Source organism: Bos grunniens, chromosome 16 (genome assembly GCF_055505025.1).
Source record: "Bos grunniens cultivar Pamir isolate PY7600 chromosome 16, Bosgru_T2T1.0, whole genome shotgun sequence".
Taxonomy (NCBI): Eukaryota; Metazoa; Chordata; class Mammalia; order Artiodactyla; family Bovidae; genus Bos; species Bos grunniens.
Window position 1 is genome coordinate 70,657,896 of NC_141180.1, and position 27,562 is coordinate 70,685,457.

General features: G+C 36.1%; 1 long non-coding RNA gene across 3 annotated transcripts in view; it reads left to right on the forward strand.

Annotated features, from left to right (window-relative positions):
• The window catches only part of LOC147356981 (uncharacterized), a 176,857-nt gene that overhangs the window by 66,241 nt on the left and 83,054 nt on the right, over positions 1 to 27,562 (forward strand). For 2 of the 3 annotated variants that reach the window (XR_015142841.1, XR_015142843.1), the window contains exons 2-3: positions 10,055 to 10,111; positions 10,915 to 11,061. This is a non-coding gene — a long non-coding RNA (uncharacterized LOC147356981). Of the gene's footprint in view, positions 1 to 10,054; positions 10,112 to 10,842; positions 11,062 to 27,562 lie in introns of all 3 variants that reach the window. The other variant, XR_015142842.1, reaches the window with a different exon arrangement.

Here is a 27,562-nt window from a genome sequence, read left to right on the forward strand (position 1 = left end):
GGTTCCTCTGCCTTTTTAAAATCCTGCTTAAACATCTGGAATCACATACTGTTAAAGCGGGGCTTGGAGAATTTTGAGCATTATTTTTCTGATGTGTGAGATGAGTGCATTTCTGTGGTAGTTTGAACCTTCTTTAGCTTTGCCTTTCTTTGTGATTGGAATGAAAACTGACTTTTTCCAGTCCTGTGGCCACTGCTAAGTTTTCCAAATTTTCTGGCATATTGAGTGCAGCACTTTCACAGCATCATCTTTAAGGATTTGAAATAGCTCAACTGGAACTCCATCCCCTCCACTAGCTTTGTTCATATAGGGCCCACTTGATTTTGCATTCCAGCATGCCTGGCTCTAGGTAACTGACCATACCATTGTGGTTATCTGGGTGATGAAGATCTTTTTTTGTGTAGTTAACTGTGTATTCTTGCCACCTCTTCTTAATATCTTCTGTTTCTGTTAGGCCCATTCCATTTTTTTTTTCCCCCTTCCATTTTTGTCCTTTATTGTGCCCATCTTTGCATGAATATTCCCTTGGAATCTCTAATTTTCTTGAAAAGATCTCTAGTCTTTCCCATTCTATTGTTTTCCTCTATTTGTTTATGTTTATTACTGAGGAAGACTTCCTTATCTTTGCTATTCTTTTGATCTCTGTATCCAAATGGGTATATCTTTCCTTTTCTCCTTTGCCTTCAGCTTCTCTTCTTTTCTCAGCTATTTGTAAGGCCTCCTCAGACAACCAATTTGCCTTTTTACTTTTCTTTTTCTTGTGGATGGTCTTGATAACTGCTTCTTGTACAATATCATGAACCTCTGTCTGTAGTTCTTCAGGCAATCTATCAGATCTAATCCCTTGAATCTATTTGTTATTGCCACTGTATAATTTTAAGGGATTTTATTTAGGTCATATCTGAATTTCCCTACTTTCTTTAATTTAAGTCTGAATTTGGCAATAAGGAGTTCATGATCTGAGCCACAGTCAACTCCAGTCTTGTTTTTGCTGACTGTATAGAGCTTTTCCACCTTTGACTGCAAAGAATATAATCAATCTGATGTCAATATTGACCATCTGGTGATGTCCATGTGTAGGGTTTTCTCTTGTGTTGTTGGAAGAGAGTGTTTGCTATTACCAGTGCTTTCTCTTGGCAAAACTCTGTTAGCCTTTGCCCTGCTTCACTTTGTACTCCAATGCCAAATTTGCTTATTACTCCAGGTATTTCTTGACTTCCTACTTTTGTATTCCAGTCCCTTATCATGAAAAGGACATCTTTTTTAGGTGTTAGTTGTAAATGGTCTTGTAGGTCTTCATAGAACTGTTCAACTTCAGCTTCTTCGGCATTACTAGTTTGGGCATAGACTTGGATAACTGTGATGTCGAATGATTTGCCTACAAATCAAATAGAGATCTTTCTGTCATTTTTGACATTGAATCCAAGTACTGCATTTAGGACTCTTGTGTTTACTCTGATGGCTACTCCATTTCTTTTAAAAGATTCTTGCCCATAGTAGTAGATATAATGGTCATCTGCATTAAATTCACCCATTCAAGTCCATTTAAGTTCCCTGATTCCTAAAATGTGAATTCTCACTCCTACCATCACCTTTTTGACCACTTCCAATTAATCTTTACAACTTTTTATTTTAACTTGACTTAAAAATACTTCAAGAGGTTACTAGTCTTCAACTTCATTTGAACTGCAACAAGTTAGACTCAGCAATTCATATTTCTAACCACAGATTCAAAAAAGAAGGCAGGTCTTAATTTATGTGTGATGTTAAATCTTTTAATCCTCTATGTTCTATTGTCTTCTTTTAAAAATATTTAAGAAAAGTTTAGGTACCAAAGTGGTCTTCAAGTCTTGGTTACAAGCAATGGTATTATGACTTGTAGATCACTGTTGAATAATAATGTTTTCATGTGCAAAACAAAAATATAACAAATGTGAGTTAAAACTTTACCCAAGTCCCTCTTCTCACTATATACCAAATATGTTTTGGTCAATATTGAGCTAGTATATCATTTCTGGACAGAGTAGTACAAAGAGTTAAAAAGAGAGAAGATTGCTCTTCAACATCATTTTTTCCCCATTCTTGCTGCTCAAGCTTGTGATTGAAACTGTCATCCAAACTCCTTGATAAATTTTTAAACCACAGAAGTGAAGATGTTATCAACCCAGTATTAGTCCACTGCAGTCTTTCAGGCTCCCCTGTCCATGGGATTTTCCAGGCAACCAACTGGGTTGGTTGTCATTTCCTTCTCCTGGGGCTCTTCCTGACCCGGGGGTCAAACCTGTATCTCCCACATTGGAGGCAGGTTCTTTACCATCTGAGCCACCAAGGAAGCATGTTGTAATTTTTTCAAACCCCACTGAATAAATAGAAGAGGAAACATATTGACTTCTGTAAATGAGAGTGGTAGGTAGTGAGTGGGCAATGGGGTGGTAAGGTAGCCACATAGGAGGACACTTAGGTGCCCAGTCATGTGCATTTTGTTTTTTTCATCTTAAAGACTGAATGTTTTCTCAATTTCTCTTTAAAGCCTCCAGGCTCATTACTTTTTACTTTCTAGGAATTCTTCTTCAGCTTTACCTAATTCTAGTCACACATAGTTTTCAGCAAAGTGATTTTTGAATGGAAGAAATAAGTGATAAAACAGAACTAACCATAAACCTCAAAATAAGATAAAAAAATTAAATTCTTCCAGTTCTTATGGAAATATTTTCTTATTTCACTTTGGTGAACATTGAGTCTTCATTTCATTGAACTTTTATTACATATAAACTTTATTATTTAACCACCTTTTTCTTACTTTGATCTACATAGAGTTTCAGTTCAGTTCAGTTCAGTAGCTCAGTCGTGTCCTATTCTTTGTGACCCAATGGACTGTAGCATACCAGGCTTCCCTGTCCATCACCAACTCCTGGAGCTTGCTCAAACTCATGTCCATTGAGTTGGTGATGCCATCCAACCATCTTATCCTCTGTTGTCCCCTTCTCCTCCTACCTTCAATCTTTCCAAGCATCAGGATCTTTTCAAATGAGTCAGCTCTTCACATCATGTGGCCAAAATATTAGAGTTTCAACATCAGTCCTTCAAATGAATATTAAGGACTGATCTCCTTTAGGATTGACTGGTTGGATCTCCTTGCAGTCCAATGGACTCTCAAGAGTCTTCTCCAACACCACAGTTCAAAAGCATCACTTCTTTGGTGCTCAGCTTTCTTTATAGTCCAACTCTTACATCCATATATGACTACTGGAAAAGACATAGCTTTGATTGGATGGAAATTTGTTGGCAAAGTTATGTCTCTGCTTTTTAACATGCTGCCTAGGTTGGTCTTAGCTTTCTAAATGTAGAGTTTAGGGGATATAAAATGCTGATCTTGTATTACCCATGAAAGGGAAGAATATGGTAGAAATGTAGAGAAAGTACATAGATTTATGTTATGGATTGAATGTTTGTGTCCAGCCCCAATTCATACCTTGAAATTCTAATGTCTAACATAATGGTATTAGTAGATGGGGCCTTGGGAAGTAATTAGGGCTAGATGAATCACTCAAGTAGAATCCCCATGATGAGATAAGTGATCCGATAAGAGGAGAAAGACACCAGAGTCTCTCTCTGTACTATATGAGGATATAGCAGGAAAACAAACAAACAAACATCTGCAAGTCAGGAAGAGTGCTTGCACTGGAACTCAATCATGCTGATACCCTGATCTTGGACTACTCACTCTCCAGAACTGGGAGAGATAAATGTCTAAATTCTTAAGCCACAAATATATGGTATTTTATTATAGTAGTCCAAGCTAAGGCAGAGATTAATACTTTAAATATAAGTGTGTCACATGACCACTTAATCAAATACTGAAGAATGTTTCTGGGATATCCACTTGTTCACCACACTTAACAATTGTTTGAAAATTTTATGAAACAGCATGGAAACTGAACAGAGCTGAAGAGACTTTGATGACTTTAAAGTACTCTATTGGAAATAGCAACATACAGGGCACAGCATTTTGTTCAAAGACGCACACCTGGAATTGTTGGAACCATGGTCATTGCTTCGTGAAATCTTGTCCAATGAACTACAGTAATCTCTCATTTAATAATCTGAAATAAAAGTGTGATTACTTTTGTCATTTTCTAAAATTACAAAATAGATGAACTATGTAACCAGTTCTGATGAAAGAAGCATAATAGTGCTGCATTAGCAAGTGGAAGCCTAATTAACCAAATACAAGTAACAACTGAAAAATTACTTCTAATATTAAAATAATTATAATTATATAGCTTCAAAGAGACAAAAATGCATTGTATGAAGCCCATCAAAAAGTAAATGTCACATCTTACTGTGTATAATTAAAACCCTGTACAACACTTTCATTTTATTTATAGACAACTATATGTTAGTACTTTATTTTTTAACTGCATCCATCATACTTTATAGAACTAGCTTTTGGTGTCAACAGATGAAATCTCTAATGAATTATGATCAGAAAAAGGAATACAGATGTACTGTACATCAAATTTTCCTTTCCTAATTAGCACAGCAGCTGTTTGGCTGACAGTTTGAATGATGTTTTTTGTGTTTATTCTAAATTACCTGTATAATTTATGGACGTTTTGGTTGGAACTTGCCATATTCTTTTGATTTCTTTTCAAAAAAAGCAGGATAAACTAAGCTTAGGTGAATTGCCTATTCTATTATTAAACTACGGTTATATACACAATGACCAAATAACCAAATAGTATAAGTTGCATTATAAAAATGCAATCAAAAAACAAAAGACAAAAATATATTTCAATATATAAATTTTTGTGATTTGTGAAATCTGTATGACTATGTAACATCCTACATATAAATATAAAATAGACCTACATATAAAATATAAAATATAATATAAAAATATTTATATAAAATATAAAATAGAATATAAAGTAGACCTATGCATCTTAACTATTTTAAGAAATACATTATCTCAAGCATATTCCTGTACACAATAAAATTTAAATAAAAAGCTAACTGAGATTTACATGAGAAAGTGATTAAAAATTTGTAGGACTTATGTGTATGTTAAAAATGCAATAACAGTCTAGAAATATCTGGAATATAGAAAGAATATTGTGGACAAAAAAATACCACCCGCTATTTCAATAAGCCAGCAGTGTTGCATCTATCAAGCCATCAGCAACCACAGTTGCCCCCATGGCTATACCCTGATGGGAAATCAGGATGGAGAAAAACAGGATACTGGTCCTAGATAGTTGAGATGCATATCAAAGGAATAATTTTAATGAGCCCAGACTCTTGCATCTTCCTATATAGTAAAGCACTAAAATCATTAACTTGAGATGTCTGTTTTTTGTGATTAGCTGTAATCTTTGGATGTTCAGTACTTCCCTGGTGGCTCAGACAGTAAAGCTTCTGCCTACAATGGAGGAGACCAGGGTTCAATCCCTGGGTCAGGAAGATCTCCTGGAGAAGGAAATGGCAACCCACTCCAGTATTCTTGCCTGGAAAATCCCATGGATAGAGGAATCTGCTAGGCTACAGTCCATGGGGTCACAAAGAATCAGACATGACTGAGTGACTTCACTTTCTTTCTTTGGATGTTCAACTACCTGTTTTATTTTCAGCAAAAACTCCTATATATCCTAGCACCTGGCTTATCTCTTTAGAACAGTTCCTCAGAGCTATCTGAGAGCTGTATCCCAGGCTATAGTCCTTACTCATGCCCTGATTAAAACACAATTCTAAACTTTCAGGTTGTGTAATTTTTGTTTTTCACTTGATAATATACTACAGAATAATTTGTCTTAAAATGTTACATAAAATATATAACTAACAAGAACCTACTATAAAACACAGGAAATTCTATTCAATACTCTGTAATGATCTGCATGAGAATAAAATCTAAAAAAGAATTGATATATGCATAGGTATAACCAACTCACTTTGCTGTACAGAAGAAATTAATACAGCATTATTGATCAACTATACTGCAATAAAAATAATAAAAATGAAATATTACAAAATATTACTTATTGGTGCAGAGATGGGCATACATATTGTGAAAAGATAAAAGATGCAAATACAGTTTCAATTTCATATAAAATGTACTATATGATACAGTTATCACTATCAGTTCAGTCTCTCAGTTGTGTCCAACTCTTTGTGACCTCATGAACTGCAGCATGCCAGGCCTCCCTGTACATCACAACTCCCAGAGTTTATTCAAACTCATGTCCGTTGAATCGGTGATACCATCCAACCATATCATCCTCTGTTGCCTCCTTCTCCTCCTGCTATCAATCTTTCCCAGCATCGGGGGCTTTTCCAAGTCAGTTCTTTGCACCAGGTAGCCAAAGTATTGGAGTTTCAGCATCAGTCCTTCTAATGAATATTCAGGACTGATTTCCTCTAGGATTGACTGGTTGGATGGACTCTCAAGAGTCTTCTCCAATACCACAGTTCAAAAGCATCAATTCTTCGGTGCTCAGCTTTCTTTATGGTCCAACTCTCACATCCATACATGACTACTGGAAAAACCATAGCTTTGACTAGATGGACCTTTGTTGGCAAAGTATTGTCTCTGATACAAGTAGCACTTGAATGAGAAAATGACACTTTATATTAAATCTACATTTATTCCTGGTGTACTAAAGAGTTATTATTTCTTTTTAAATCAGCCATGAAATAATAGGAAAACACATGTAAACTTTTGCCTCCATAGATTGATTTAACATTAAAAGATAATTAGTACAAGTGACTGGCCAAGGGAACCTTAACATTACCCATAGCTTGACTTAATTTTAAAGAGGCTATTTCCTGACTCTAGACCCCTGACCTCCCTTTACTTTAGAAAACTTGTCACTATAAATCCTTTCTCTGCATCTTTGAAATGTAATCTTTTAAACAGCCTTTGCCTGTTTTACAACCCAGGAATGTCTTTCTCAAGGACTTGGGAGACATCCTTTTGATAGGTAATCATCAAGAAAGATAGCACCTCTATCTCCCATTTCCTGTGTGGGAAGGTAGGAGCCTAACTTCTCTAGACAAAGGTTCATTACTCCAAGCTGCAAAATTGCTTCTAAACATGAAGCTAAGAGAACACTGATTTTTTTTTTTCAGCAAATTAGTAAACACAGAGCAAAGTAACATTAGTAAAGTAGATTCATTCCAACTTTTAAAACCCTATCATATTTTTCTTTTTCTTTGATTTTCTTTATTTTCTCTGAAGTATAGTTGATTTACGATGTTGTGTTACTCTGCCCTACAGCATAATGATGTGGTTATATATATATAGATATTCTACTTTATACTATTTTCCAATAGGTTTTATCACAGGATATTGAATATAGTTCTCTGCGCTATACAGTAAGAACTTGTTTTTTATCCAACCTATAGGATGTTTTGCTTTTTATTTCAGTGGGAGTTGAGTTTAGACTCAGTTTTGGCAAGTGTTCCTTATTGCAGTAGTCTTAGATTAAGTCTTCCTTGTCTGTTTGTTGGGTGCAATTTTTGCATTGACACAAGACTTCAGACCAGTCCAAGGACGTTGTTGTTATGGTTGTAAAATTGGAGGAAAGATTACATAGCAACTGTTTAATTTACATCAGAACATGCATAGATAGTAGTAAAATATAGTAAAATAATTTGAAAGTGATGATTTTTTGAGTGTTTTTTATCTTTGCTTTTAATATAATGTATTTACTTGAGATTTGTTTGGCCTGAGAAGGAATTTATGCTCTCCTGTTTACTCCCATTGCTACGGATTCTCCAAGCATTTGCATACAAGGCACAAGTAATTGATGACATCTTCAGAACATTGTTGAGCACCTTCTTGAAATAACTAATGAAGAGTTAATTGAAGGTCATTTTCCAGGCTGACCAACACACTAGCAAGAATAAGTGACTTCTATGCCAGGTGCTGTGATTGAAAGAGTAATGGTGCAAATGAATTTATGTGATAAATATAGGTAATCTGCTACTAAGCTAAAAGAAATTTGAAACAGTTTGGGGCTAAGGGAAATTCAGTGTATAAATTGATATAAGGATTAAACACATAGTGTAGGGAGGATATAATAGACCTTGAATTGGGTATATAAATTCATTACAAAAAATAGTTTTAAAAATTCAAACAAACTCTTCTCCATATATATCATAATTATACCAAGCTTAAACACATGACTGGAAGAATTTTTCTGAAAAATGTTTTTACTGCCCAAATGCATTGATAAATCTGACTTCACTCTTAGAAATAGTGACAGTAGTTCTTGAATATATTTCTTTCACTATATTTCTCTAACAGGCAATGATAAGTATTCATGGTGACATATTAGAATCTTAGGTTAAAAAAGTCACTGCAAACCTGTTACAAACATGAGAAATTTATATTTAAATAAATACCTACAAACCTCATTCCATAGTTAATCAGGCACTCTATGTATCAGATCTAGGCCCTTAAATCTATTTCTCACTTCCACTATATAATCATAAGGGATTTGATTTAGGTCATACCTGAAGGGTCTAGTGATTTTGCTTTTGAACTGTGGTGTTGGAGAAGACTCTTGAGAGTCCCTTGGACTGCAAGGAGATCCAACCAGTCTATTCTGAAGGAGATCAGCCCTGGGATTTCTTTGGAAGGAATGATGCTAAAGCTGAAACTCCAGTACTTTGGCCACCTAATGCAAAGAGTTGACTCATTGGAAAAGACTCTGATGCTGGGAAGGATTGGGGGCAGGAGGAGAAGGGGACGACAGAGGATGAGGTGGCTGGATGGCATCACTGACTCGATGGACGTGAGTTTGAGTGAACTCCGGGAGTTGGTGATGGACAGGGAGGCCTGGCATGCTGTGATTCATGGGGTCGCAAAGAGTCAGACGTGACTGAGCAACTGAACTGAACTGAAATACTTATGAATGTAGTTCTTTTGTAAAGTGTTAGGATAGTGTTTTAAACAATTTTTGAACTTTATGTATTTTACCCATCTGAGCCTAAGATCCTTAATAGTTTTGTATACAGTAGAAGCAAATGAGTTGTTCGGTTGCTCAGTCATGTCCTACTGTTTGCGACCCATGGACCGCAGCACACCAGGCTTCATCATCTCCCGAAGTTTGCTCAAACTCATGTCCACTGAGTCGGTGATGCCATGCAACCAACTCATCCTCTGCTGCCCCTTCTCCTCCTGCCTTCAATCTTCCAAGGCAGCAGTAATTTTTCCAATGAATTGGCTCTTCACATCAGGGGGCCAAAGTATTGGAGCTTCAGCCTTATTCCTTCCAATGACTATTCAGAGTTGATTTCCTTTAGCCTTGACTAGTCTGATCTCCCAAGGGACACTCAGGAGTCTTCTCCAGCACCACAGTTTGAAGGTATCAATTCTTTGTTGCTCAGCCTTTTTTTATTGTCCATTTCTCACATCAGTACTTGACTACTGGAAAATCCATAGCTTTGACTATCTGGACATTTCTTGGCAAAGTAATATCTCTGCTTTTTGATATGCTGTCTAGGATTCCCTAGTGGTTCAGATGATAAAGAATCTGTCTGCAATGTGGGAGATCTGGGTTTGATCCCTGGGTCAGGAAGATCCCCTGGAGAAGGAAATGGCAACCCACTCCTGTATTCTTGCCTAGAAAATCCCATGGATGGAGGAGCCTGGCAGGCTACAGTCTATGGGATCACAAAGATTTGGACATGACTGAGTGACTTCATTTCCTTTCACTTCTAGGTTTGTCATTGCTTTTCTTCCAAGGAGCAAACATGTTTTAATTTCATGGCTGCAGTCACCACCCACAGTGATTTTGGAGCGCAAGAAAATAAAGTCTATCACTGTTTTCACTGTTTCCCTGTCTATTTGCCAGGAAGTGATGGGATCGGATGCCATTATCTAGTTTTTTTGAGTGTTGAATTTTAAGCCAGTTTTTTACTCTCCTCTTTTAACTTCATCAAGAAGAGTTTATGTATAATTATATTGAAATATTGAGCCATTGAGTTAGTTGTAGGAAATGTTGATTTGAGGTTGAACACACATGATAAATTATTAATTTTTAAATTTCAGATTCTGTCAATGGCAATCAAATTTCTATGCTGATTCAGGATGTTTTGCTTCATTCAGGTGAGTGATTTCATTTTAACACTGTTAATAAATATACATTTAAAGCTAGAAAATTACATTGGTTTAAAAATGTTAACTCTTACTAGAGACTTTACTTCAAAGTATAAAATGACAGAAACATTGCATCATATAATTTATCCTTATTTGCATACTAATTTAGTAACTTTCATTTTAAATAACCCTTAGACAACTTAAACTTTTAAGAAAAATGTGTTAGATTTTGTTTTAAAAAGTGTAACCCATAACAATTTTTAAAAAATTAGGAAAATGCAAAAAAGTATATATCAAAAAATTATGTGAGCTTATTACAATTCAATATGTTATACCTACTTAGCTTTTAAAATTTTTATATGACCATAGAGAACAAGATATTTACTCATTTCATAGTATTAAAACATTCATAAGCTTTCATTTTTACTTTTATTCATGTGACAAAATGTTTTCTTTATCATTAATGCATAGCCTAATATGGTTTTCTATGCATAATCCAGAACAAGTATCTACATTACATAGATACTTAATTTGTCAGTTTCCCTGATTACCTTACCATTGTTATGTCCTTGGGTTAAGTCATTTGTTTTCTTTAAAATGAGAGAATGAAGATTTCTTACAATCTCAGATACCTGATGCTGTCAGAGGAAGTCACTTCCTTTCTCTTGTACATAAAGCATCTTGTAATAAAAACAAGCAAAAAGAATAGTAAAAATTTCTTCTCCTGAACAACATTGCAGGAATAGTTTCATTAGAGCAAATACCTTCATGTTCTGGTGGCTCAGATGATAAAGAATCTGCCTGTAATGCAGGAGACCCGGATTCCATTTCTGCATCAGGAATATCCCCTGGAGAAGGGACTGTCAACCCATTCCAATATTGTTGCATGGAGAATTCAATGGATAGACTAGCGTGGTGGGCTACAGTCCAGGGGGTTGCAAACAGTTGGCCACGACTGAGTGAGTAAACACACACACATCCCTTCATTTTTATTTCTGTCTAGGTATTGTTAGAAATTGTGATTTAATTTACAGCACCTATGGTATAGAGAGTATTAAAATGTATTTACAATGTATGTGTATAATTATCATTTAAATAAAAGAACAAAAGGATAGTAAGGAAATGGAGTAGGAGAAAACTAAGATAGTTTAGAGTCAGTGAGAAATGTACTTATGAAGGATAATCATTTTCACATTCCTAAATTAATTTGTTTATATGAACAATATGTTTTTAATAGACCAGGCACATAATCCAAAGTTTGTGGAGCATAACACTCTAAATATACCAAATGTTTACTTTTGAAGAGTATTAGTTGTACTTCTTCAGATTGTCACATTTTTAGATTGATTTCACTTTTATGTGTCAATATTTGATCATGAAATTTTATGGACAAAATTATAAAAAAGAGTATGGGTAACAGATTCAGAGAAAGAAAAACATTTAAATGTCAATTGAGAGTACTTTGCTTCCGTTTTAAACCTATAGGAACCCAAGGAAAATATTCTGAATTGTAAATATGAAAGCAGCAAAATCTCAAAACACATAGCATCATTGAAATGCTAATATTTTTCTGGGTTAGAACATGATTTCCTAGCTTCTGCAACAACCCATTTTTTCCTAAAGATGTATCTGAAATATACACTGTGTTTTAAACATAAAATAGTTTTATGTTACTAGTTGATACATTTACTTTCATCTATTTTCTTTTCATTATTTTTATCTTTTTTACTCTTTGTATATGTTTGCTGTTCTTTGAATTGTAAAAACTCAGAATTATTAGTAGGTTTACTTAATTTTTCCCAAGTCAATTTACCACTGATGCTTTTGCTTCCTTTGCAATCTTTCTAGAAATTTAATTGCAGTCAAGTAGCAGCATATAAAATTGTCTTCTTAAAATAAATAGAGCATAACAATACAAAATGTCCTTAGAATCCACCGGCAGCCATAAACCTAATTTGGACACTCTGCTCTGGTTATTATTATTGTCATTTTCAATTCCTTGTTCAGTTGTTACATAGCCACTTACCATTTCTATAACTATATTTGATGACAGTAGATTTTTTTGTAACATACACAATTGTGAATATATTGCAAAATTAGGAAATGTAAGAATAAGAATTTTGACCATAGTATATTGTTCATTCAGTTACTACAATAAACACACTGTCTCATAATACATGCACTTTTTAATCATCAATTTCTTTGGTCATATAGTTTATAGAGTAGCAATAGTGTTCCCCAATCACCACTAGTGTGGATCTCTAAAATGCCAGACAGGTATTTGTGCCACAGAATAATGTTAGCGTATTTAATTTATGGGTCTATTATTTTTCTCATGAAAATCTTAAGTGGAAAATTTGTGTTAAAAAGTAGAATTCCTCAGGAACCATTGTTATGCAATGAATTCCTTGTGCCTGCAATGCCTGATGCTTTATTCCTTGAAATGGTCGGTGCATGATGTGATGCGGGTTCAGTTCCATATTGTGGCCTGTGCTTGTTGAACTCCGAGTTGGTACAATTTGAATGTGGAAAGCAGAAAGGATTTTCCCTTGGAATCATCCTCCCCTGATGTAGTCGACCTTCCCAGCACAGGTGTTTCTTTCACCTCCTTTCTTGTACTCTGAGTATTCTGCCTCCTCTGGGAGGCACTCAGGGGCTGTTGTCGCATTAGACAACCCTCTACATCAGTTGTCCCCAACCTTTTTGGCACCAAGAACCAGTTTCATGGAAGACAGTTTTTCCATGGAGTGGGGGTAGAGGGGAATGGTTTTGATAATTCAAGTGCCTTACATTTATTGTACAGTTTATTTCTGTTATTATTACATAAGCTCCACCTCAGGTCATAGCATTAGATCCTGGAGGTTGGGGACCTCAGAGTCTAAATAAAACGCAAAACCTACAGGAGTGGACACAGACTCAAAGCCAGAATGGTGCGGTGGGAGTCCTTTCCTGGTGTCTCATATCACTCTTCCTTTTAACAGTTACTAAGTTCTTCCTCTCTCTTTGCCTCCTTTTCCCCAGATAACTATGTCCTTTGGGGGTGGTGTCTCCAATATTCTTTTGGAATTTATTTCTCTTTTAGTTTCATCAGAATGCTTTTAGCCTGGTGACTTCCTAAATATCTTACTTTAATTTAATAGATAGACTTGCAGTAGAGAAGAAGACAAATATTAAAATTCCAGATAACATTTTTTACATATAAAGGAGAAGTAAAACATGTTGGGATAAGAAGTCACATACAGAGTTAGATAACTAAGAAAATAAAAATGAGATGTAATCATTTTATACCATTTTGATCGAAAAAGTTCTAGGTTATTGTAGATTATAAAATAAACTCCTGGGAATGATATGTTTTAGATATTATAGTAGATTTTCAGCAATGAGAGTGAATTAATAGACATTAGAATGCTTCCTCAAGGAATTATTTTAATGGTGAGATTTTTTATTTTATTTTATATCATCTGAAGACAGATTATATGCTTAAAATTACCTTTAAATCCAATGAATTTGTGTACAGAATTTGCATTTGTTAATTTCCCCTTTTAAGGACATAAGCCTCTTATGAATATGAATATGATTTAGACCTTTTCATGTGTGGGCCATTTTACATATAAACACATAAATAAACTTTCTATCAGTGTGAATAATATTTAGAGATTTTCATGTTTAAATTAGTTAATATTTGAGTGTCTTCTTTAACATCATAATATAATAAATAGGATTTAGAGTATATTAATGATTCTTTCATTGTTAGTAAGAAAAGCAGAGCCAGTCTTCAAAACTCCCTCTAAAATAATTAAAACAGTCTTTTGCATGTGAACACCTACATATAAATACACAAAGGTATATATGGGATAGTCCAAAGAATACATAGTAACATATAAATGGCAACAACTTCTATTCAAGATAAATGTGGAAAACAGGGATGCTTAGAATACCTATACTGGACAGGCAGGGGGAAAATGGCTCATTATTGAACTGGGAAATCAGAGAGGACTAGATGGAAGAAGCCACTTCTGATTGGGCTTGAGAATATGGGCAGTTTCATAATGTAATGTGTTATTTGTGAGGCAAATTAATTGCACTCTTTGAATCACACAGTAACCAGATGGTATAATGGATTAATAATATAAATTTGCTCACAAAAGCTCTGAAAGCTATTTGAGCTCAGTCAGTTCTGTTGAATCTCTCCACAAAGTGCTTTGCGATGAGAATGGCTCTATGCCTGGTGATATTAAATTAAGTTGCTTTTGAAAAAAAAATACTGCATATTTTGATTACGGTGAAAATGAACACATTTTAAAGAAGGCACCCTTATAGATGGTTGAAAATAACATCAGTGACCAAATATAGCTGACCTTTGAATGTCACAAAATGTCATTCTAATCTTGAAGCATAGAGTGAAAAAGTTCCATTTCCTATGGTTAGAAAATGATACATTTAGTTCCTGGCTTATATATTAACATGCCTAGAGCACCTAGTAAAAGTCTATTTCATGTTAAATGAAAAGAACCACAAGTGCTATCCTTTCAGTGCAAAGATTTTTTTGTTGTTGTTAAAAATTCTCATCATATTTTGAATGATCAAATATTAGATATAATAGAGGACATTATCATTTCCGTTTCTAGCATACCTTGTAGAGATACAGCCACTGTAACAAAATGGGAATCAGTCAATTTTTATGTAAGTATTGATTATATATTTTGTGCTGATAACATTTTACTTGGTAGGAATATGAACAAAGAATTGAAAAACATGGCTTGGGAAGAAGTAAAGTGCAATTGAAAAAGAGAACAAAATAAGACAAACCATGCATTGCATTTATGTAAAAGGATTCATAAGGATCTTACACTCTTGGAGAATAAGTAATTTAAGATGAAATCATTGTAAAAGTTAATAACTTGGGAATACTGCAAATTGTTAGACATAAATAGGCTGAGCCAGTAACCATAGAGAAAAGTTCAATAGAGGATATTTTATGAAAAATGGTACAAAATATAATTTTTATAAAAGGAAGGAGAAGCAAGCTGAACTTACTGAGTACTGCTATTACTGAGTACTACTATTACTACATCTATTAGTAGTAGTACTATTACTACTAGTACTACTATTACTACTGAGTACTACTATTACTACATCCCAGATAATGTGTTACCTTGGGGTTATTTATCATTATCACTAACATCTACAAACATTTTTAAAGCCCATACACCTAACAGGTAGCTGCCTGTACTGAAATTAAAATTCAGGTTCATCACTGACTTGTGATTCTACTGCTCTGGTCTTATCCCTGCCTCTCTAACTTGTGTGTAGTTTTAAATGGAATGGCTCTAATGATGAAGAAATTTATGCAATCTGACAGACCATTGTTTTGTTTTCAGACTTGGATTTATTCTATTTTTCTTTAATTTACTACAGTGTGACAATTCATATATTCTTATACACTCACCAATTGGCTCAATGTAGCAACAGATATCAGTGAGCATAATGGCCAAGTATACATAAATAATATAACTGTATTATGTAATAAAATTGTAAGCATACTTTAACTTGCAGTATAATCTTCGAGAAAAGTTATCCTTATATCTTGGTCATAAAAATAATTTGAGTCACTGGAGACAGAAATAAAATATAAAACATTAAAGGAATAAACTGAGTACAGGCACACACAGATTTCTGAGAAAAACTATGCTTCTCAGTAATTAGTTATTTGTAGTCATGTACAGACGTGAGGGTTGGGCCAAAAAGAAGGCTGAGTGCTGAAGAATTGATGCTTTTGAACTATGGTGTTGGAGAAGACTCTTGAGAGTCCCTTAGACTGCAAGGAGATCCAACCAGTCCATCCTAAAGGAAGTCAACCCTGAATATTCATTGGAAGGACTGATGCAGAATCTAAAGTTTCAATACTTTGGCCACCTGATGCAAAGAGCTGACTCATTGGAAAAGACCCTAATGCTGGGAAAGATTGAAAGCAGAAAGAGAAGGGGATGACAGAGGATAGGATGGTTGGATGGTATCATCATCTCAATGCACATGAGTTTGAGCAAACTCTAGGAGACAGGGAAGCCTGTCATGGTGCAATTCATGAGGTTGCAAAGAGTCAGACATGACTGAGTGACTGAACAACAAAAACAGTAAGTTATGAATTTTTGATAAATGAATTACCCCACTACTTAGCATCATAAAACACCAAATGCTTAACATATTTTAATTCCTGTGGATCAGAAATGTGATAATAGTTCAATTGGGTGGTTCTGCCTCAGGGTGAATGAAGCTGTTGGGTATGTGGTAATGTCAAGGTTCTACTGGGGCTAAAGAATTTGCTTCCTGCTTCACTACCTTGGTTGTTTGTGGCCTCAGTTCCTCACTGGAATCTGACAAAGGCTTCTCATCCCCACCATGTGAGTTTCTTCACAGGGCTGCTTACAACATCACAGCTTGCTTCCCTCCAGCAGGTGATCCAAGAAAGACAACTCATGGTGGAAACCATGGTCTCTTTAAAACCTAACGTTGGTTGGAACATACCATCATTTCTGCCAAATACTATTGGCTGCAAAGACTATAGTCTTGAGGTCATCCTAAAGATGACCTAAAAAAGAATGGCCTAAGGAAGTTGTGAATAGCAGGAGGCAGGGAGGTTTGGCTGCCCTTTAGGAGATTGGCTACTTACACAGACCAGGGAATTCTATACAACCAGGAGCAATACCACTCACTCTTCTCCAAGAAACATTTGCAACATCTGCAGGCAATTGAGTTTGTCAGAGCTTCTGGTTCCTAAAGGGTAGAGGCCTGAGTTTTTTTTTTCTTTTAAATTCTTTTCCATGGTGGTTTATCGTGGGATACTGGGTACAGTTCCCTGTGCTATACAATAGGACCTTGTTGTTTATCCATTCTGTATATAGTGGTTCCCATCTGCTAAGCCCAAACTAGCACTCCATCCCTCCTCCTAGCCTCCTTCCGCTTGCAACCACAAGTCTGTTTTCCCATCTGTGAGTCTGTTCCTGTTTCATAGGTAGGTTCCTTTGTGTCAGATTTTAGATTTCACATATAAGTGATATCATATGGTGTTTGTCTTTATCTTTCTGACTTACTTCACTTAGTTTGATAATCTCTGTGTTCATCCATGTTGCTGCAAATGGCATTATTTCATTCCTTTTTTGTTTGACTGGTATTTCATAGTATATATGTACTGCATCTTCTTTATCCATTCATCTATTGATGGATGTTTAGGTTGTTTCCATGTCTTTGCTGTTGTGAATAATGCAATGTTGGGGTGCATTAGCCATCCTACAGTGCATAGGACAGGCCGCCAAGCAAATTATCCATTTCAAAACATCAATTGTGCTAAGTTTAAGAAACACTGTTCAAGAAATCTAGAAAGTGTGAAAGAGGCCATAATAGAAATAATTTATGACATATGAATTCTCTAAATATTCTTTGTATGCACCATTCTGAGGGAATTAATGAAGGAGATACTCAGGTAAAACAAAAGAATTAAAAATAATACCAAAAATAAAGTGAATTAAAATGATCAAAAATAAAAAACATGTATGCTCAGGTAATATGATTTTACACACACACACACACACACACACACACACACACACATACATGTAGAACCAATTAAAAGCTTTTGACAAATTAACTAAACATTTTGAGTTGCAATATAAATTGCTTTTACATAAACTAAAATATATAACTTGCAAATAAATCTTTTCTTGCCTTTTTGATTTTCCTCTTTTATCCATGATTTAGGAATGTTCCTATCAAACCTGGAAGTAGGGTTATCATGTTTTTCTAATTTTTTAAATATTATTTAGATTTTCCCCTGCCTAGCAGAAATTGCCACCTGTGTATTTCTATATTTTTAAAGAAATAACTGAGCTTTTATTTGTTTTATAGTACACAGTAAATTTTGTAACCTTATATATATTTTTTGCATCATATTTTGCCAAGTTTTTCCAAAATTTCAACCAATTTAATTGATACGTTCCATTTCACTTTTGTGGGTATTATAATTAATAATAAATAGTTTAAAATATTAGTATTTTTTGAGACAATTCCTTATAAAAAATCTTTCTCATGTTAAAATGTTCTCCAAAATGGTAACTGAAATTTACAATTGTGCTTGAAATTAATGTCATTTAGAAAGATAAACACAAGAATGACAACTCTTTACCCACTCAGGAGGAAGTGCAAGTTTATCAGCAATGAATTCATAAAGAATCAACTGATAGTCAAAAATGAAGCATCAGTTGAGAATATTTTGGTAAAGAAATCAGCACTCTCCCAGAAAGTAGACTATGTACAGAGTAGTTCTCTTTCAATGCTAGTTACTCATATGTGGTCAAGATGCAGAAATATCTTTACAAGCTTTGTAAAACATCCCTTAGGTAGTTTATATGAATGATACGTTCTTGGGGGAACTTAATTTGTTAGTCCTTGAGATGAATTCAGGAGACCAGTATATTTTCTCTTCATCTGTCTCCTGCCTTGTGAATTTAGCTTAATAGACATTCACCATGGGAATGCTCTGAGGGGTAAGGGATAAGTCATTTGTATGTGTAAGAATCTGCCTACAACGCAGGAGATTCAGGTTTGATCCCTTGGTGGGGAAAATCTCCTGGAGAAGGTAGTGGTTACCCACTCCAGTATTCTTACCTGCAGAATTCCATGGACAGAGAAGCCTGGAGGGCTACAGTTCATGGGGTTGTAAAGAGTTGGACACTACTGACTAACATTTTCCTTTTCAGCTTTTGCTGTAACCAGGAGACAAGCAGATAGAAAAGTTAGCAACAAAGCCATGTTCTTATAGACATTCAGCAAAAAATAAATAAAGCATAATTCTGATTCTACACCCAAAGAGCCATGGGGGAATTTATTCCTAGGATAAAGTAAATAAACTCAGCCCTGCATGTATCAATGAGATATCAAAAACTTCTATGACTTAAAAACACACACCGTAAGAGTTGTGAGTTTATTCAGGGGCCTTTCTGAGGACTATAGCCCAGGAGACACCCTCTCAGTAGCTCTAAGGGAACTGCTCTGAGGGGTAAGGGACAAGTCATTTGTATGTGTATTTTTGGCTAGGGCATGCACGTAATTGAGCATACTTCTTGGTAAAAGATTGCTTGCCAATCACAAAGAACACGTATCTCAAGTTAATGATTTTAAGTACTTTTCTGTGAATGGGAAGATGCAAGAATCAGAGTTCATAAATTTTTTTCTGGGATATCTCTAATTATCAAAGAGGCCTGTTTTTCCAAACACAGGTGCCTCATTCTGCTTTGCATCCTAACTTCCTCTCGGGGAGCTTTTCAATCAGTGACTGCAGTGGCTAATGGTTTAATCCCTCTTTTCTTTGTTTATACTGTGATTTAGCTTAGAATCTTCGATGGACAAGTTAGTCTTGTGTGGGTTGAGATGCCTAGACTGTTATTTATATATTTGGCTGTGCCAGGTCTTAGTTGCAGCATGGAGGACTTTTTTTTTTTTTTTTTTTTAAGTTGAGTATACAGACTCTTAGTTGCAGCCTGTGGAATCCAGTTCCCTGCCCAGGAGTTGAACCTGGGCCTCCTGCATTGGCAGTGCAGAGCAGTCTTAGTCACTGGACCACCAGGGAATCTCCCTGAGTTGTTTTGTGCTGGTCTCAATGCCTATAATCACTCACCTGGGCTCCAGGTGAACTTCCCACAGACATCTCTCCTTTCCAAACCAGTGAGACCACTGGACTGACCCTTGGGGTTCTTATTATGATTTCAAGATGACTGGCAGTGATAACCAACAGGAAAATTTGATGAAAAAGAAAATGTATTACTTACAATGACTGGGGCATACGAGGGGCACTCAATGAGGTCATGGGTTTGGAAAGAAGAGTACACTTGGGTCTGGGGTTCTTCTTTTATTGGAGTTGAGAATGAGGGTCTAAGGTTTCCCAGGCTTAGTCTTTATTAGCAAATTTAAAACATCAGAACAGGTATTAAAGCCTAGGAAGAGAGATAAAGGAGGAAAGGGAATGCATGACCAGTTATCTAGATCAATCAGGGTCTTTCCATCAAAGGAAATTGCCTGAGGGAAAGGGGTCATGACTATCCAGTTGTCCTGGCTCTTTAGTCCTGTGTTGGGAGTGTGTTTTATGTTTATTAGAGATCCACTTTATTGAAGTGGATGCTCTGTAGAGTGGATACATTGGCAAAACACACACACACACACACAAAAACCCTTAAGTTGGGCACTCGGATTACAAAAAGAAGAAAAGTCACTTGTCAGGGCATCCACTACCTGAGTCCACAGGTGTGAGGATTTAGGCCAAATCTTGTAGAAACTTTCAATCCTTAGAAGCCCATTAGGCAATTGCTAACAGAAACACCTCTCTACTTAAACAGTTTGCCTAAATGCTTAGTCACCCAATAGGGAACATATAACAAAGAACAGGAGAGTGTCTCAGAAAGAAGTCTAAGACAAAGTACTTTAAAAAAAAAAAAATTGGGGAGACTAGAATCAGTCTTTCTTTGGTCTTGGCAAAGTGAGTCAGGTTGCAAAAAGAGGTGAGAGTTGCTTGAGCAGTAAGTAGAAGGCATGAGGCTGTGGAATTGCTGTTAAATCAGTTTGCCTATAATAGTCTAGAAAGATGAGTCTGAATGTGCTGCTTAAGTATTTGTCTTGCATATTAATTTTTTTGGAAGTCATGATACAATTTTGCAAGGTTTGGTTTCTATATCTGTTCTTAGGGACTTATTTTTATTTTATGCACCATTTCTGTGTGGCATGTAGTACATGTTTCTTTAAGATATCTCACATTCAATATTGATAGAAATGAAAATGTCACATTATTTTGAAAATGACAAAAGAAAAATATTTTAAATACATGAAAACCTTACATTTATCTTCAATCTCATGAATGGCTCTGATGTTGATTTCAGATGTATTCCTCTTTCCTTACATCAACACATACCTGAATAAGTAGGACTCTTAATTCAAGCATATCATTCAAAGGTAGATCACATCTAAGTAAACATAAAAACACTGAACAGCTGAATCACTGATGCCTGAAGTTAGGAAGGTTGTTTAATATTACACAGTGTCACTGATTTTGCATATTTAAACAAATTTTTACTGTGCACTCAACCTAAAAATTATTCTATTCTTGCCCAAGTTCAGTCAGGCATAATACATATTTTCTACTTCAAAAGAGCATAGAGAGAGGAATCATTTTCAGGCATGGCTAACAGATGAAATTTCAGAACATGTTTTCAAGAAAGGTAAATTTTATTGCATGAAACTGGTCAATTGTTGAATAGTTTTACAGCAGTTGGGGAATATACATAATATCTGAGATTTTATATTTTAGGCAAAGTTAATCAGATCAGATCAGATCAGTCGCTCAGTCATGTCCGACTCTTTGCGACCCCATGAATCACAGCACGCCAGGCCTCCCTGTCCATCACCATCCCCTGGAGTTCACTGAGACTCACATCCATTGAGTCAGTGATGCCATCCAGCCATCTCATCCTCTGTCGTCCCCTTCTCCTCTTTCCCCCAATCCCTCCCAGCATCAGAGTCTTTTCCAATGAGTCAGCTCTTCGCATGAGGTGGCCAAAGTACTGGAGTTTCAGCTTTAGCATCATTCCTTCCAAAGAAATCCTCAAATTTGGAATATCTATCCTTTAAAAGCCTTATTCATTTGGTCCTTCAATTATTGTAGCACGGAGGATTCTGGTGATCATTATACTTATACTCTGTAACAATCATCAGTAATAGAAGATGATTATTTCTACTTGAGGTGATCCAAGTTAAGAGTGCTAATAGGGAGTGAAGAGGAAGAGACTCGATGGATGGATTTATGTCTATGTCTGTGTGGGTAGAGTGTTTGCACTTTATGTAAGAATGTAAAGGGAGTTTTCTCTGGTAAAGCCATCTGCATTTGTAAGTTAGATACTTCTGTCAAACTCTGCTGCTGCTGTTGCTAAGTTGCTTCAGTCATGTCCAACTCTGTGTGACCCTGTAGAGTGCGGCAGCCCACCAGGCTCCCCCATCCCTGGGATTCTCCAGGCAAGAATACTGGAGTGGGTTGCCATTTCCTCCTCCAAAGAATGAAAGTGGAAAGTGAAAGTGAAGTCGCTCAGTCGTGTTCACTCTTAGCGATCCCATGGACTGCAGCCCACCAGGCTCCTCCGTCCATGGGATTTTCCAGGCAAGAGTACTGGAGTGGGGTGCCATTGCCTTCTCCGGTCAAACTCTATTATTCTATATATAAACAACATGGATAATATAGGTAAATAGTTGTTTGCAATCATTTGCAATCATAAATGAAAGCTAAAACCAAACTTTACTAATGTCCCAATGTAATTTAATCTTTTTCACTTTATTATTTTCATTTGTCTTCACTGGATCTTAGTCGGAGGATGTGGGATCTAGTTCCCCAACCAGAGATTGAACCCAGGCCCTTTGCATTGGGAGTGTGGAGTCTTAGCCACTACACAACCAGGGAAGTCCCTCATTGCAATTTAATTTATATGTGTGAATGAAATTTGAAATCCACATATATTAAAAATAAATATATTAAATGTATTTATAACAGCATTTTTCTAATCAGTGTGCTAGGGGATAAACTGCCATTTATTTATTAGAACAGTAAGAGAGACAAGTAAAAGTAGAGCCATTTATTGTGTACTGAAATATAATCTGACATATATTTCTTAAAAATTATTCTATTATGTATAAAAAAAATAAATTCTATAGAAGGAATCCTGGAGTTATAAGTCAACAATATTAGAGTCTGAAATAATTATCTTCCCAACAGTTATTGAGGCATTTTAAATATTGATGAACTTAAAAATATGTGTGACAAATTCATGTTTTATTTTATTAAAGTTAGTTATACCAAATAAAGAAAACAATTGTATTGCAGTAGCATGCCAAGAAAGAGAGAAAGCTGTATTGGTCGACATAAGCTCAAGAACAGAAGGAAAAATTAGTCTGGATCCCTTTGAACACTTGTTTCCCTTCAGTTTCAAATTGACACTTAGAGGTATATGTCACCAAACTGACTAGTGTGCTTCAGAACAGAAAGTAAAGTGCCAGAAAAATTCTTTTTCAGATTATGTCAAGATTAAAAATAGCAATTTTAAAAAATGGTCTGTGTGTATGCCAGTTTCAAAATGTCAGCTTCAATATGGCATGGTGGCTAAAAAGGAATGAAGAGTGGCATGGAGCAATGATTTCACAAATAGGAAAATAACTTGAAATAAATATAAATGTCTCTTTCTGATATGAAATGCCATTGTTCACAGCTAAAATACACAACATTATCCCTCCAATGTTAGTTTATTTCCATTCTAATTTTCAATATATCTATGAGATTTTCCAATTGAATATATAAAATAGATATTCTAAAGACAGGCATACTTATACTTAATACCTCCATGATTATTCAAAACATACTTCAAGGTATTTTCATATGGTTTAGTAAGCATTAGCTTGCATAAATTAAGTGATGGAGGGCATGATTAGAGATTGAGTTACAACTTTGCAATTTTTATATATCCAAGGGGAGAAGTTAATCAGTAACCAATATGATGTTTCATTTTACAATGATTTCACAGACACATTCTGTAGAAAGTGTATGCTCTTTTTCATTCATTTTCTGTTTTTATTATCTAAGTTAAAGTTATAAAATTGGGTTTACTATACATTAAGCCTTATTGGTTGCAAAAATCATCCACTGAACATTGGTTTCACATATTTGCCAAAGTAAAAGTTTTGGGTGGCTCATGACGGAAGTTTACTAATTACATATAACAGCTTCCTAGAGGAAATAAGGGTATTGCTCACATGTTGACTCCTGAAGCTTTTTAGCATTTTATATTTACACAACAGTGTTTGTAAAACTTGTGTCAATGAATAAATAAAATAAATGAAAAGTAAAAACTGGTGTCAGGAATAACAATATCAGATTGGTGTATTTTTATAGCTATTCTGGTAGATATCCTAATTAACCTTACTATGATGGTGATTTAGTCACTAAGTTATGTCTAACTATTGTGACCCCATGGACTATAGCCTGCCAGGCAGCTCTGTCCATGAAATTTCCCAGGAAAAAAGAGGGTGGGATGGTTTGAGAGAATAACACTGAAACATATACATTGCCATATGTAAAGTAGATGACCAGCCTGAGTTTGATGCATGAAGCAGGGTACCCACAGCTGGTGCTTTGTTACAATCTAGAGGGATGGGGTGGGATTGTATGTGGAAGTTCAGCATGGGAGAGCCCATGTGTAACTGTGGCTGATTCATGTTGCTGTATGGTGGGGACCATCACAATATTGTAAATTAATTATCCACCAATTAAAATAAATAACTAAATAAAGTTTAAAAAATACTGGAGTGGGTTGCCATTTCCTTCTCCAGGGGATCTTCCTGACCAGGGATGGAACCCGAGTCTCCTGCACTGCAGACAGATTCTTTACTGACTGAGCCACCAGGGAAGCCTAACCTTACTGTAATTATATTTATAAATAAAAATATGTGCTACAAAGTAGTCTCTCAAAGTTTATAGTAATATTCACTACCAAGGAGAGAGCCTCTCTGCCTTAGCCAATGATATACTCTTAGATTTTTTCTGCATCTTAGCTACATGGAATCTTCTTTGAACATGCTTCTATAAAACTCTTCCTCTCTGCCTTATTTGATTGCAATACCTAGTCTGTCTAGCTCATCACCAGATAATTTATTTATTTTCTCATGAATAAACTTGAATTTGATGCCTCAGACTTGTTTGACCTCATGCCAGGAAGTACCAAGTTGAGTAAGGGGTTGGTGGTGAGGAAGAATCACAGTAGACATTCATCTAAGTGAAAGCCAAACTGAAATCAAAATGTACCGAACTCAGGAGAGGCACTGGGGTTGGGTAGCAAAGCCTAGTCAGGACATATCAATAGACTTATGGGAAAGATCCATGGAAGCCAAGAGTTGCAAGGGTTCAATCAATAATTAGATGAATTAATACAAATATTAAAACCAGGACGTGGAAAATGAGGTTACATAGGTGAGGTTAAGCAGGAAGAAGAGGAGTAATGCCATGTATGCACAGGAGCCAAGATAAAATCCAGCCAGAGAACTACATGCTTTCTTATTATGTATTCCTTTAATTTCTGAATAGTACATATGCATTCTGAGTGAAAAGAAAGAAAAGTGAAGCTGCTCAGTCGTGTCTGACTCTTTGCGACCCCATGAACTGTAGTCACTAGGCTCCTCTGTCCATGAAATTTTTCAGGCAAGAATACTGGCGTGGGTTGCCATTTCATTCTCCAGGGGATCTTTCCAACCCAGGGATCAAACCTGGGTCTCCCACACTGTGGGCAGATGCCTTACCATCTGAGCCACCATGGAAGCCCTTGTGTATGAAGCAGCCAAAAATGACAGTTCAATGCCACCTCTTCAAATGATTGTCAGTAGTTTGATGAAAACTCTATTTGGAAAAGTGAGGATATATTCAAGTCTAGATCACATTCCCTACGTGCTAACATTCTACTGAAAGGAAGTTAGAATGAACAATTTATATAATACAGTTGGATATAATATGCTTCGGTATCGAGAAAGATACATTATTGACATGGTTAAGGACTGCATAAATGATTACTTTCACTAGGCACATTTGGAAGCACTTAACTCACATGAACACATACAAATATATATAATACATTCATACATATACCTATTTTTGCAGTAAATTTTCATAACAGCGATGTGGACATTTATTAGGTACATTTATTATCTTTATTTTAAAAATAAAGTGTTCTCATTTATTTTAAAAATAAAGTGTTCTTTATTTTAAAAATAAAGTGTTCTCATTTGAGATGCAGAGAGATCATAATACCCACCCAGTGGCAAACAATTCATTAATGTTGGATCTGTTATTTTAAGCACTGTTTGGTGCTGGGCTGGAAGAAGCACAAGCTGGAATCAAGATTTCTGGGAGAAATCTCAATAACCTCAGATATGCAGATGACACCACCCTTATGGCAGAAAGTGAAGAGGAACTCAAAAGCCTCTTGATGAAAGTGAAAGAGGAGAGTGAAAAAGTTGGCTTAAAGCTCAACATTCAGAAAACGAAGATCATGGCATCCGGTCCCACCACTTCATGGGAAATAGATGGGGAAACAGTGGAAACAGTGTCAGACTTTATTTTTCTGGGCTCCAAAATCACTACAGATGGTGACTGCAGCCATGAAATTAAAAGACATTTACTCCTTGGAAGGAAAGTTATGACCAATCTAGATAGCATATTGAAAAGCAGAGACATTACTTTGCCAACAAAGGTCCGTCTAGTAAAGGCTATGGTTTCTCCAGTGGTCATGTATGGATGTGAGAGTTGGACTGTGAAGAACGCTGAGCACCAAGGAATTGGTGCTTTTGAACTATGATGTCGGAGAAGACTCTTGAGAGTCCCTTGGACTGCAAGGAGATCCAACCAGTCCATTCTGAAGGTGATCAGCCCTGGGATTTCTTTGGAAGGAATGATGCTAAAGCTGAAACTCCAATACTTTGGCCACCTCATGCAGAGTTGACTCAGAAAAGACTGATGCTGGGAGGGATTGGGGACAGAAGGAGAAGGGGACGACAGAGGATGAGATGGCTGGATGGCATCACCACCTCAATGGATGTGAGTTTGAGTGAACTCTGGGAGTTGGCGATGGACAGGAAGGCCTGGCATGCTGTGATTCATGTGGTCGCAAAGAGTCGGACATGACTGAGTGATTGAACTGAACTGAACTGAACTGGCTCCATTAACCAGCTCTAAACCAACCCTTGATTGATTTTCCTTCAGTTCATTTCAGTCACTCAGTCCTGTCTGACTCTTGAGACCCCATGGACTGCAACATGCTAGGCTTCCATGTCCATCACCAACTCTTAGAGTTTACTTAAACTCATATCGGTCCATTTGAGTCAGTGATGCCATCCAACTGCCATCTGTCGTCCCCTTCTCCTTCCACTTTCAATTTTTCCAGCATCAGGGTCTTTTCTAAGGAGTCAGTTCTTCGCATCAGGTGGCCAAAGTACTGGAATTTCAGCATCAGTGCTTCCAATGAATATTCAGGACTGATTTCCTTTAGGATGGACTGCTTGGATCTCTTTGCAGTCCAAGGGAATCTCAAGAGTCTTCTCCAATACCACAGTTCAAAAGCATTAGTACTTCGGTGCTCAGCTTTAGTCCAACTCTCACATCCAAACATGATTACTGGAAAAGCCACAGCTTTAACTAGATGAACCTTTGCTGACAAAGTAATGTCTCTGCTTTTTAATATACTGTCTAGTTGGTCATAACTTTTCTTCCAAGGACCAAGCGATTCTTAGTTTCATGGCTGCAGTCACTATTGGCAGTAATTTTGCATCCCCCCCAAATAAACTCTGTCACTGTTTCCACTGTTTCCCCATCTATTGCCATGAAGTGGTGAGACC